At 35.2% G+C, this 13,804-nt stretch overlaps 1 protein-coding gene across 5 annotated transcripts in view; it reads left to right on the top strand.

Moving 5' to 3' along the window:
- The window catches only part of osp (myosin phosphatase Rho interacting protein outspread), a 310,065-nt gene that overhangs the window by 175,423 nt on the left and 120,838 nt on the right, over positions 1-13,804 (top strand). The gene's annotated exons all lie outside the window — the stretch shown is intronic.

Genomic DNA, 13,804 nt, shown 5'->3' with positions numbered 1-13,804 from the left:
TAAACTAGTGTAACAAAGGGTAAACTTAATGCCTAATGGCATTCTCTGCCAGTTAACCCTGAGCGATGGCGATAACATGTGGTAGGTAGGCTTCTTAAAAATATTCTCACAATTAAAAGTACAAAAATATAGCAGCGTTTTTAGTCTTTCTCAGTTTTGGTAGTGTCGATTAGTCGCCGTAGTACAGACATATGGACGTGTCAGACAGTAAGTACTAACAGTGGACAAGAGAGCACTAAAAAACCCCAAAGTACAAAATTTTCAAATATACCCGACGTCACACGATATTAAGTAACTGACCAAAGAATAGATTACCTGAAACTCAAACATTACGTATCGGACAATACCGGTCCGGTTGCATTCAATCAATCTTTGGCCTTATACCTCCATGTTTAAGTATTAATTGACCGAACCCGTCCACGTACATAATCGATCACGTTGCTCTCTCTATTGTCTCGGTTATCGTTGTGATTTAACATCTATCGTGTATTATGACGGCGTTACTTTATTTAGAAGCTTTTACTTTCATGTTCCGTTATCGCGGCCCGATCGGATTAATGGCGAGAGGAAAGTTAGGCTCGGGTTACGAGACGCCTAAAATTTGTTTTTGGAATCTGTGAACGTGTTACGTAGACTGGGTGCTGGATTTTCAGCTTTTTGCTTTACGATTATATTACCTACATCATGTTGATCAGGTTTTGTAAAATTACATGTTTCATCTTAACCCTTATTATCACGTTTCAACAGAGAATTAAGGCCAAATGTAATCTTATTTTCATGTTTTCACTATTATCGATCGTTATTAAAAACATGCAAATAACACTAAAATATGCAATATGTATACGCACTGAAGGCGTAAATATTAATTATTATAATATGCACGACAAAGTACAAACATGTCTTTATTGCAACATATTGTAATTTAAAAATAAACGAATATAGATTAACGTTATGATATTAGTCCCTTTACTATGCCATGACCGACGAAAAGGATCCCTTTACAAAATGAAAATGGTTTAAGTGAAATTCCACTACATTCAAATACGGGTTACTTATAAACATGAAGAAACACCCTACAAATACCCACACAAAGCCAACAACACGCCCTTCAAACGGACCCTTGACCCGAAACGGACAGGTGTCCTTGAAAGTCACCTGTTGCGTGGTTTCCGCCACAAAAACGCTAGACCGCGGACGTAACGTGACGTAAGCGGCGGCCATTATTTTGGCGCGGACGTTGACCTCCAGTGAAAGTCGGCGCCACGCGGGCTCGCGCACCCCCGCCCTGACCTACCGACCTAGTGACGTGAACCTAGTAGGGTAGGTAGCGGGATAAAGGATTTTATTTAGGCATGGCTCAATATACTCGGTATCAAATATTCTTATTAATGAGTTTGAGTTTAGAGTCGAAGGCTCGAATACTTTAAGTTTTATTAATTACAACTATTAAAATTTGGTCGGAAGATTTTTTTTTATGTTTGAGGTCACGACCTTAAAAGGTTTACAATAAACACTCAACGTCAAGTACGTTAAAACATAAAATGCATAATATTACATCTTATTTGGAATTGACTTAACAAACTATACCCATACCAAACCTCGTGGTGTGCGTTCAGGGCATATGGAAATTTGTGTAAGTCTACCACAGGTAGGTCTCGGATGGCTAACTACTGTTGATTGATCATAGGTTTCATAAGATAGAAAAATAGTAAGAATGATTAATATCAGGTTTTTGATTAAGATATCTTAAGTACATTTATGTATATACGTTAAGTTCAAAATGTGTTAGCACTTACAAAAATAATATTATTACGTCAGATGGAGTTGTAGCACTTAACATTGAGTTTATTGCATGTCCATTTACTTCCATAACATAAAAAACAACTTCATTTAAGTTGTTAATCTAACCACATACATCAGTTAACTCAAATAACCCCATTTCCGATGTTAACGAATGAAATGAATTAGCGGTTCCCATAATAAACTTCACCTCTCTATTGTAAAACAAATCCAGAGTTACACAACCTTGAGCGATGATTCCACCTCTCATTGTTCCGTTGAGCAAGTCAACGCAGATGTGTAAAACATTTTTATTCGAAAAGTAACCGTTTGTGGATTAAGTGAACCGACGAGGAAGATACGCGTATTCCGATGTCGTAATGGTAATTACTTTTCGGCTTCCGATTGTGTAATACGTGGTTGTGCTCTTTAATTACTCACAGAATTCACACGTAATAAATACTTTTAGGTCCCATAAACAATTAGCGGCATCGTAACATTATTCTTAATTGGCAAGCCTCCTTTCGGTACCTCGTGCAGAGTTCAAAAGCGAGATGAAATCTATTAAGTTACCACGCCTTTTGACCCTTATATAAAACAGAATGAAATATTAAGATTATCCGCCGAGATAGCCCGTTTCGTCTTAAATAAAATTGCTGTTGGTAAAACAGTGGTATTGCGTCAGGTGGGTGTCGAACCGGCGCATCCAGCGAAATGTCAGGCCACGCGTGTCTTCCGCCCTCCGGACTGTGTGAACGTGGTATTCTTCGGGAAAGTTTAAATTAACGGTCTGGTGCCCCATTACGATATTCCATTAAGGTACATTTGCATCTTCTTCAAATTTTCCGGGGTGATGGGTTCATCTGATTCGCGAATTGAATTCGCTACTCACGTTGGAATTCGATGATGACCTATGATCACTGATTACTGAGTGACCTATTACGTAGTATTCAATCAATCTTTCACAGTTTTATCGTAAAGTTGACTACTATTTAACCAGCTCGTTGAAGAAAATAATGTAATCCCTTGTCTCATTCATTCCTATATGATTTTTTCGAATAGCTCCACTACTTTACTTCCAGATCAAAAAAAATAGAAACAAAAACAAGTTTTCATTAGAAGTACTATAATGAATCAAAATAAATACTTCAATGATAGATGGACACAATGTTGATGATGGATTCATATCAAGTGAAGGGACAATACTAAGTGGCGAAGTGTGATCCACAAAATATGACAGAGCACCATCATAAATTCGCAGTTTGAGTCGCGAGCGTTTAGTTCCGTGGCTTAAAATATGCACGATCATGTCGCTCGACAGCTGCTGACGAATGGCTCATGATTCTGAATATATTATTTCCTGCAGTACCTACCCTCAACTCAGATCAAACGTCGCAGTCTGGATGAAAGTAGGTTAACGTAGGCGGTTCGACTTTGATACACATAATTAGAAAAACCTTAGTAACACAATTCGAATTTATTTCACAGTTCCTTAAGGTTTTTCGTTTCACTCAGCCTAGTTTTCAGGTGTATAGTAAAAAGCGAAATTACGATAATTTAACTGAACAAGTACATTTTGCTTGCATATTTAATCGATTTTCCCGATTACTGTCGTAACAGTCTTATTGCGTCACCTATCGATACTCGTCTCAATATGACACATAAACGAATACAACCTTAATCGCGCGATATCGTCACTGGGTGCCAAATAGTATTTCCATACCGCCTTTCCAAAATGAAAATTACCATGACAAATGATACTAACAAATCGCTAAGTTCGTGCTCACGCGTCGACTTGGAGGGGACAATGTTATGGTTGAATGGAATTATAGTGACGGAGATAGAAAGAATCGAATTAAGAATGGTATCAGAATCGATCTTGATTTGTCGGGCGCTGACAAGCGATCAGTCAATGGGAACACAATGGTGGGTGCGCCGATGCCATGTAAGATATTCGGTATGGGAAACGTAAATTGGCATTGAAATATGTGTTACTGTACCATAAATACGGACGAGTAGATAATAAGCCGTGACCTCTTAAAGTTATTCGATCGATTTGAATTGTAAATACGAGTTTTATTATGACGGCCACACAGGGCCATGTCTGTCTCTTTATTAAATCTTTTCTCCGGAAATAATTTATTATGTATGGCCTTTCTTATACGGCCTCTCTTATGTGCACGGGTTTGATAAGAATTTTATTTACGGTTGTGCAATCCAAATTACATATTTTCCAGTACTGCGTTTGAATTATTAAATTAATTATTCTTCAGAAAGCAATTTTGCTCATATTGTACCGTTCGATACGGATACTAATAGAATTATACAAAATAATACGACTTAACAACTTTTTACGTAACAGTTGATCGATTCTGATTCTTTGCCAAATTTCTGTTGAAAATCGTGCGTAACGCGACCCATTGAGCACTTTCACTGCATTTCTCCGTCCCTGGTACTTCTAAGAATTGATTCGTCAAGATACACGCCTACTTTAATTATAAGTACTATTGGGTTTTTGTGTATAAATACAAAAAAACTAAATAAGTTCTTGCCATCATCATCGCATTTCTAGTGACAAACTGACACATAAAATATTTTGGCTTGAACTTTCTTCTACATTTCCATTTTAAATTTAAACTTCTGTCAGTGCTAAAACATCTTCAGAATAAAGATACAATTTTGAAACACGAAACTGAATATAGTCTTCCAAGTATATGAACGTGTACCACCTAGGTCGCATCATCACTTTCCATCAAGTCATGCTCCACCATTTCTCCGGCTCATTAGCAACTCAACTAGTCGTTGGCTCTCTCCCGCGAAGCACTTTCACTGCTAGCCAGAAAGGGACGCCGGCGCACAGAACAGTTAGCCAACGTTATCGGAGATCGGTATTCGGCGGGTGTGTTGTTACGTATGTTAGATCAGGATTGTGGCGATTTTACATGTGTTTACGGTTCAAGTAACTTTCTTTGAATTGATAAGTGGCCGGCCGAATGTTATCGAACTTATTGTCTTGTTATCGAGAACGTTGGATCGAAAGTATGTTTTATTTACTACCAAAAGAAAACAATAAAAACAGGACGCTAAATAGTAGCTTTTGGGGTATTTATTTTTTTGGGGGTTTCCCCTTTTGGTTAGATGATTAAATCTTATAATTACTCTATTTATTTCGTTTTATATTTTGGCGTAACATATAATATGTATGTACTTACTATCATTATATGTCATGTTTTCATATTATCATTTTACTTTTCTATGTTTTTATTTTTTCTTGTAGAATAAATACTAATAAAACTATTTCTTGTTACAGGTACTCGCACGAAACTCTCGGGGCATTGAAGTATTAACGCGTAAGGCATGCCGTTACAATGAATTTATGTTGTTTAATAATTAATTTAACACTATCGTGGAGTCACGTTAGAGCCGTTCGGAGAAATCGGTTCCATTATACTAAAATGATTAAAACGCCGGAGAAATTAATGAATTTCTATTTCATAATGGTTGGTGTGGCTATAAAATCTGTGAAACAACACAATCACAAGACTATGATCTACGATCTAAGAAACTTTGTGTTGGGATATAATTTTATAACAAAATTATAATCGGGGGAAATATTGTTGTTTGTTGTGGAGTTTGGCTGGAATTGCCGGAAGACTCAAATTTGGAGATGCACTCCATATTTATAGATACTTAATAAAATCATGTAGTCATTGCAATTGATTTCAAGATTACGTAAATAATAGTAAGTATGTATATGTACATTATAGCTAATCGTAACCGATCTACACAATTAAGTAACGTTGGTCACGATCGGAAGTTGCATGGGTGACCGTTAGTGAGTTATTTTCTTCGCTTCCGTGCTTCGGATGATATGATACTCTATTGGTTAAGATTGCTATCATTAAATAGCAGTTGTCGGGAACCATAGCGGTGATTTGAAACATTCGCCGATCCGTACTCTATTCCACCACCTATATTAGAAGAGTCGGTTCATTGTAAAGAGATATGAACCTCTGTGATTACCGTAAACAGAATTTTCTTTCCTGCAAGCGATCACAAATATTGCCGATTAAGATTAAGTTGAAACGCCTTCTGTACCTCTGGCTAACGAACCGAAACTTTTCCAAAACCAAATTAAGACTGGAAAACCATAAAGGGTTCACCTGTATACTTAGACTCCATAGCTCCATAGCTTCCATAGACTTTACATAACGTGTCTAATTACTAAGCGAACAAATATAATGTTATTGATTTATTAACTACCTGTAGTCGTTCAAACCAGATTAAGGTTCACAGCCATAAACCAAATATCGTGTCCTGGTATAATTTAAAAGGACCGCTCACTCATTGCAGCCGTCTTAACCGTTCATTACCTGTATTGCAGTTGTTACATTTATTTGGTTTAATGAGGATTTATTGCCGTATCCGTCTGTGAAACGCCGGGGGCTGTAACGAGTGCTGAGGGATTTTGTACTAAATCCTTACCTATCTAATATTTCGTTATATTATGTGGTAATTTGTTGTAAGCTATTAGATTAGAATATTTTAGAGCCCTTCGGTAATCTAAATTTATATATCTCAAAGGTGACTGACTGACATAGTGATCTATCAACACACAGCCCAAACTACTGGAAGGATCGGGCTGAAATTTTACATACAGGTAGATGTTATGACGTAGGCATCCGCTAAGAAAGGATTTTGATCAATTCTACCCCCAAGGGGATAAAATAGGGGATGAAAGTTTGTATAAATCTTCTTGGTTAATATTATTACTTCGTAACGCGAGCGAAGCCGCGGGCAAAAGCTCGTTGCTAAATATGTTACAACTCTGATACGTATAGTGGATATGAACGAACAGATGGCCAGAGAAACTGAAGTACTGGTTCGTGTAGAACTGAGAAGGATTTCTCCAACCACGTGAATTGAAATATGTTACGGGTTAGTGAGCAATCAGTTTAAGGAAGCTTACAAACAATCGGTACACCTTCCCATAAAGTTCACCGACTGCTACCCAGTAACAAGATCGGGAACAGCGGCAGCTCCGGAACACAGAAGCGTCCATAAAATTTAGTCGTAGCGGTCACCCCTCTAATACAGTCTTCGAAAGTCGTCTGAGACCAGTCCAAATCTAACCAGAAGAAATGCCTGCGCGTGCACAATTTAAATTTTCACTTACGTACGTACGCAATTGTTCATGCTGTCATTGATCTCACTTTGAACGCTGCGAATAATAATCAAAAACCGTAAATTATAAATTACGCACCTGCAATAAATACAGTTACTTGACAGGCAAAATATTGTATCAGCCGCCTCACACTCAAACCTTAATCACTTCGGTGTAATCAAATTGTAAGTGGCCTTTTTCCTCCTTGTAATTTTCGAGGAATTTCCTCCCGGCTTATGCTTCGTAAGTTACCATTGTCATTTCTGGCATATTTTTAATTTTCAGTAAATTCGGGCGACGGAGTTCTGGGAACATAATTGCGTTGCAAGTGACAAAATTATAGTTGTAATTAAAATTAAATGTATTTTACAGTAACAATATTACTTTACATTATTTAACATATTTATATTATGTTATAAATGATCGTGGATATTTTATTACACAGTATTTTTGTACGAAATTTATCTAGGAAATGAGCGAGCAGTACATCTGGAAGTAAGTAGTTACTGGCGTCTACTGACATTTGCCATTCACATCGGACTGAAATCCAGGCAGGTACCTACACTTGGTTTTTGATTTCGCACCATCCAGAAATAGATATGAGACTGATGACTTTAACTTACTATTGGGTTAGTTTGTAGTTAAAATTATTGACTGCACTTGACATTGGTTAATTGGCAATATATTACATAAACGCTTATATACCTCGCATGCAATTGAAGCAATTCAACTTCATCTTTATTAGTTGACATCGTCCCCATAATTACATAATTAGCTCTAACCCACTTTGACATTTCACAGTAATTGTATTTAATGTTGTTATGATACGATGCCCAAGGGCGCCCGCTTCGTGCACACGCACTGGACACATTAGATACGCCAATTAATCGATATTATTCGCTCAATTAACGATTATCGATCAATTGGTATAGGGACGCGCAAGGCGGTGGCCACTCGAATTCGTCTGGAACACCTTTATTAGTGAGATTGTTAGGTACGTGCAATGTTAATGGGTCGTAAGTGGGTATGTCGAGTCCAGATTTGTGTTGTCGATTATTTTGTGTTTGTATGGTCGATTAAAGGTGGAAGGACCCTTCGTGATTTGGCTGCGGCACTACCACCACGCTTATTATAATAGTTAAGCGCTAATGTTTATTATTTTTGTTTAAGGAAATTCGTAAGGTAGGAACACTTACACAGGTCCTGACTTAGTTCTCAAAAGCAGCAACGTTCGCAATAGGAAAAGCTCACGAAATGTGATATGAATTATGACTATATTGGAATGAAAGAAATCATTTTCCATTTCATATTAAAATGGATTAAAAGGGAATCATGCTGAACAAAGACGTAGAAACAAGATAAAAAGAAATAATATTACAAAATGGTCAGAAAAAGTTTGGACACAGAAAAGTTGGCATAAAATTAACGATAGTATAAAATCGGTTCAAATCCAATAACAAAACGTTTAAGTAAAAATAAAAAGATCTTGCAGAATTACTAATGTTACATAAATAAAATAAGTTTACAATAAGATCCTAAACATAAACAATCGATAAAAAGTAAAAACCAAATACTTATTCTGATGTCAAATAAAAGAATCGAGAACTTAATCGATGTTGTTTACGATTAAATCGATGCCTTTCGATTACCATTCGCAATCACGGGTATTATTCGGAGAAGAGTCGTTTTGTTTTGGTCGAATTGTATTCGTAATGTTATCTTGTAACAAGTCGAATTTAATCATATGGAGTGTACGCATTAATTTAGTTTTAACTGTCGAAAATCTTTTCACGTTTTTTATTGTTTATTAAAATACTGGGGAAGTTCTTACATTATAATGGCGTTTCTATGCATATCACTTTTAATATACCTAATAAAATATAAATCCATAATAATTATAAGTTTTAACTTTAGAACTAAGTGTTTAACTACACAACTACATTATATTCGCTAAAAGAGAAAATGTACTCGTAATATAAGAGCTTTAAAAATCATTACATTTACTTGATCAATATATACTTTCTTATATACTTAAGATGATGTAAGAAGTTTGAGGCTTATAAATAAATGCGAAAGACGAAATTACACGCCTTAAAAAAAGTCTCAACATCGTTTTGAATAAAATGAACCCCGAATTATAAATTCAATACGCTTGTACCAAAATTTAGTGGCCTTTGTTCCTGTACAGCGATTTAAGGGCAATTCAATTCTTGTTCTGGAACGATATCAAAACAAAAGCTTATTTGTGACCCTAAAAGAATGTGTTTGGCACTTATGACTGTTTATGTCCGTTGTCGTCCGACTTAAGTACTAGTTGTGTTAAATTATTTGTGGTTCTATGCGAAAAGGTCGTAAATCGTAACTCATGGACCCTTTGAATAGGTACTTATTATTCGCGTAAGTTTTGGCATTCATCTATATCGCTTGTACGATCTTAGGAGAGGTCCCAAATACTTGCCTGACTACTAAACGATAACCGATAAAAGATATATTTTAAGAATAGTAAATTAGTAATTTAGATATTATGGAAAAACATATTAATTTCTTAATGTCTGTAATAGCTACTTTAACGTAGCCTTTCAAGTAATAGTGTGGCCTATTTGTCTTTATTTTTTTGTTTTATGTTTTACTTAGTATTTGTCCATAGTTCTAAACTTATTAGTGCATTTAATATCTTTATTGTATTTACCTCGTTACTCGTTCGCGGTGAAACAAGTACGTCAATATCTCGATTGCCGATACGCAGCTGTGATCGGATCGCTCGTATCGATTAAATCAGGATTCCTGCGATCTTAATAATAGGCCCTTTGCATCGGCCGCCCGATTAGTACATGTGGGCACATTTTTATTTACGTCTGCTAAATTCGCCGTGTATTGAGGTAGTTATACTCATGAATTGATTCACGTGAATATTATGAAAACTTTCCAAAAGTAAAAAATGAAATGATTGAGGATGCCTTCCCATTAGAAATGTGCAAGACAGCTGACCTATAAAGGTGTCAAATTTAGTAGGATTTTTTTGATATTCATTAAATGAAACTACGAGTATGTTTAATTATAAATCATTTGACTATTTATAGTTTAGCTCTCTTGTACATCTCTGGTAAAGACTCCCTTACCAACTTAAACAATTTTTCATATTTATGCTTCTTAATAAGTGCATATGATATTTCGACAGCATTTCGCACCTCGTACATGTACTCTTGTACTTGTGGAACAAACACAATAACAAACTAGGGGATTCAATTTATGATTTTTAACAAATTCTGTACTCGAGGAAAACTATTTTTATTTATTTACTAAATTTCAAACTATTCGATTAATTTTATAAACCGTATCAGTTAAAGTATCAGTGAAATAGCAACTACATTATATTGCGATTATTTATGTGTTTAAAAATTTCAATTGGCATTAATAAGCATCGACAACGACAATTAAACATCACATTAAATTCTTAGAGGAATCTACACGAGGCAATTCAGAAATTATTTCTAAGTCATACGGTTCAATTTCGTTCCAAACGATTTTATCGATATTATTTTATTTCCAGCCCACGGCAATACGGCAAAACGTAATACGTTTCTAATATATAGAAGTTATTTGGAGCGAAATGCGAACCATTCATAACTTTTTGCTCACGGCGATTCAGTATCGATACTCGATAGTCGAACGCATCGATAATGATTCGAGAAATCGATTGTAACCTCAAATATTGTCCCACGCTACAACACAGGCCTATAGATCTAAGTTAGAGGAAAATAAACTAAAATCCCTTGAGATTAGACTGTCCTTAGATGTATGTGTTAGTGTGTTAATAATGAGTTTGTAATTAACATTTCGCCTTGGTCCAGATAGCAAGTGCGGGCTGACTGTGTTCTAGAGCCAAATATAGGGGGCGTCCGTAGCTGGGCGTAAATTGTTTTTATGTTAGCAATTTTGCCATGTTTGGCTTTATAAGGTTTTTGTGTTCCGTTACTTAGTTTTGTTCAGAGATACTAGTTAGGCATATTCTACACTAGACGATATTAAAGAGCGTAAAGATTGTATGTTGTATATCGTTATTTGTCGTGTTTTTTTTAAATTGTTTTTGAGTTTGTTGAATTGTTTTGAAATCTTTCTTCGTCTATGATTTTGTTGAACGTATAATTTCTAAATTTCTTTTCAGTTAATCTTATTATGTAATACTCGTAAGTACATTTTCATTTTGGATTTACGAAGTGGCATATTCTACAGTTCTATTCTACTGTGGAAAAGGGAATTATATCATCATAATTATATCATCATAGCTATAGTTTTATAAATATTAAGCTAAATATATACAGGTTGTAGTTAAACTTGCTGCATGCGTTAGTTGTTTGCGAAGTAAATTCAGCAATTTTCATTAGAATACTATAATTGTTGAGGTAGCTATTATTATAGGTACTTTTACGCGTTTATTATTACGATATAAAATGTTATCATTTAACCTAAAAGCCTCTTAACTTTATGGCGATTCGAGCTAGATAATTAAATTTTTAATGTCTGTGTTCTATCTTTTATACTGATAGTTTTGCATTTAATTGTAACTACTTATATATATAATCAGAATGAAAGCTTTGCGTACATTGGATATGTTTGCAAAGAAGTAGTTATAAGAACTGAGAATAAGTAATAATAGCCACTTCTTTCATTTTTAGAATCGTTGTCCTTACGTGTGTGTGTTTGTAGTTACATCAAAAAAACATTAATAATATTTTCATGGACACATATTGCGTACATTAATGACGCACAATTAGTCTATATTTCATTCAAATTGATCTTCTAAATAAAAAGTAAGATTACAATTGTTTAGAGCGGAGGAATTCAGTTCACCGTTTTGCTTTGTAGATGGCTTTGTAAATTGACGTTATATTCTGAATCCACGAACGAATACTTAATTGGATGGATGGATTGGATTAAGTTAAGATTAAAACTACTTCGCAACAATCCGCTACAAATATGTATGATGGTATATATTTTAAACCATGCAATATGTACCACCCTCCCTCAAAGGATGCGTGTAAATGCAAAAAATTAAAATATACATACATCACCATACATACCACCACCAACACGTGTTTCGCTCCAAAACGGAGCATCATCAGGGTAAGTTGACTCTACGACGGTTAAGTCACGACTTAACGAACACACGGTTAATCCACGAACGAAGTCGCAGGCACAGCTTGAGAATAACATATAGTATATTCGTTTCTTTACTACCATCTTTCTCACGGTTCGCATTTACGAGTAGATAATAATGCGGCGTGCATCGACACCTTCGCCCCATTTACGACAAAGGATCGTTTCGTAACGTTATCGTATCGATTAAGCGATAATTATCGACATCCACGGATCGGCCTTTGCTATAATTAAGATAATTCGATATGTTTAACCTTGTCATTGGATATCTTTATCTATTTCTCTCTGCACTTGCTTGCCGTTGCATAAGTTTGTGGAGTAATAGATTTTTATATTTTGAACAATTAGTTTATCTTGTATCTTATCTAATCATCTTTTTGTTTTAATAAGTCTTTCATTTAATTTTGTATTGCTGTTTTTGATATTACTATCTTAGTTTCAGTGAGGTTTCATTTTACTTTCAATTTATATACTTGTATGTTGTCTGTGGGGGACTTATAAGCTTCACATTTAAATTCCTTCAATTAACAATTAATTAATGTATTTTGATAAGGTTTTATAAATAAAGAAGCTTCTGAGAAGAATATACCAATTTAATTATGATTGGTTGTCTAATTTTTAATGTACAACGCAGAGGCGTATTTATGAATATTTTTTCCTTAACACAAAGCAAATTTAACATGTTTCCTCCCTTTCACTATGCCCACAAAGTACTTATAAGTATTATGTCAATGTTATTAACTCGTGCATAACACGTAATTATGTAGTGAATAAACTCCATTCGCAACTGGTAGGCAAGTTCTATACAATTATTATTTATGTATCAAAGAAGTATGTTATTAAAAAGCTCTGTTCGACCTCGGCATAATTTTAAGCAATCGCATTTTTTTTTCGTAACCGCCAACCGGAGAGCTATAAAAAGTTATTTTCAATCAAGATTCAAGACTTCTATTAAGACTGAGGCTAAAATACTTATTAGTTTTTAGTAGTTTGTCTTAATTACCATTTCTTTCATATCTTTTATAAACGTCGTGAAGGTTCTAGTTGTTTCCCCTTTTAATTTGCTAGAAATGGAAACCTGTATTGTAAATTAAATGTTTAAGGAAAAGGAGAGTTTCTAGAAAATAGTAAAACAAACGTTCAGACATTCAGACATAGAGAAACTTCGCCCTGTACGAATACCTTTCAACAGCAGACAAGAAAATACCATGATATTTACAATGATACGTGTCAAGATAATAAGGCCCGCCATTCGTTGACAGCCGCAGTCGACTAAAATTAGCTGTAATAGCGATACTGACACGGGATTAGGGATAATAGCGACAGACTCACAAGAAACACATCGCGGGTGAAATCAATAACTTTCATCGATCAAGAGAAAATCAGCCGAGGAAAACAATTTCCTACAGAAACCGCCATTTTGCAAAACACTTTCTATGCGCCACGAAATTGCTGGGAGTCGCCCTGCGTGCGGGTGAACGATAGGCGATGATTGTTTGTACGGTTAAAAGTCAAATCATATTTCAAGTTGCTTGAATAGAAAGAAACAAGGAAAATATTTTAATTATGGTGTTTTTCCATTCTTTCGCATAGATGTTATAGGAAACTACTGATTGAGAATGTGTGTTAAATCCAGGAGGTGGGTAGCACCGTTTTCCTGCAAAGTACTAATTAGAGCATTTGTCTTCGACCCATTAATTCCAC

The sequence above is a fragment of the Epargyreus clarus genome, unplaced genomic scaffold (genome assembly GCF_041222505.1).
Source record: "Epargyreus clarus isolate Ecla_fem2 unplaced genomic scaffold, WU_Ecla_fem_2.2 ptg000026l, whole genome shotgun sequence".
NCBI classification, from domain to species: domain Eukaryota; kingdom Metazoa; phylum Arthropoda; class Insecta; order Lepidoptera; family Hesperiidae; genus Epargyreus; species Epargyreus clarus.
Note: the sequence above shows the minus strand (reverse complement) of the source record. Positions and strands in the feature narration are given on the sequence as shown.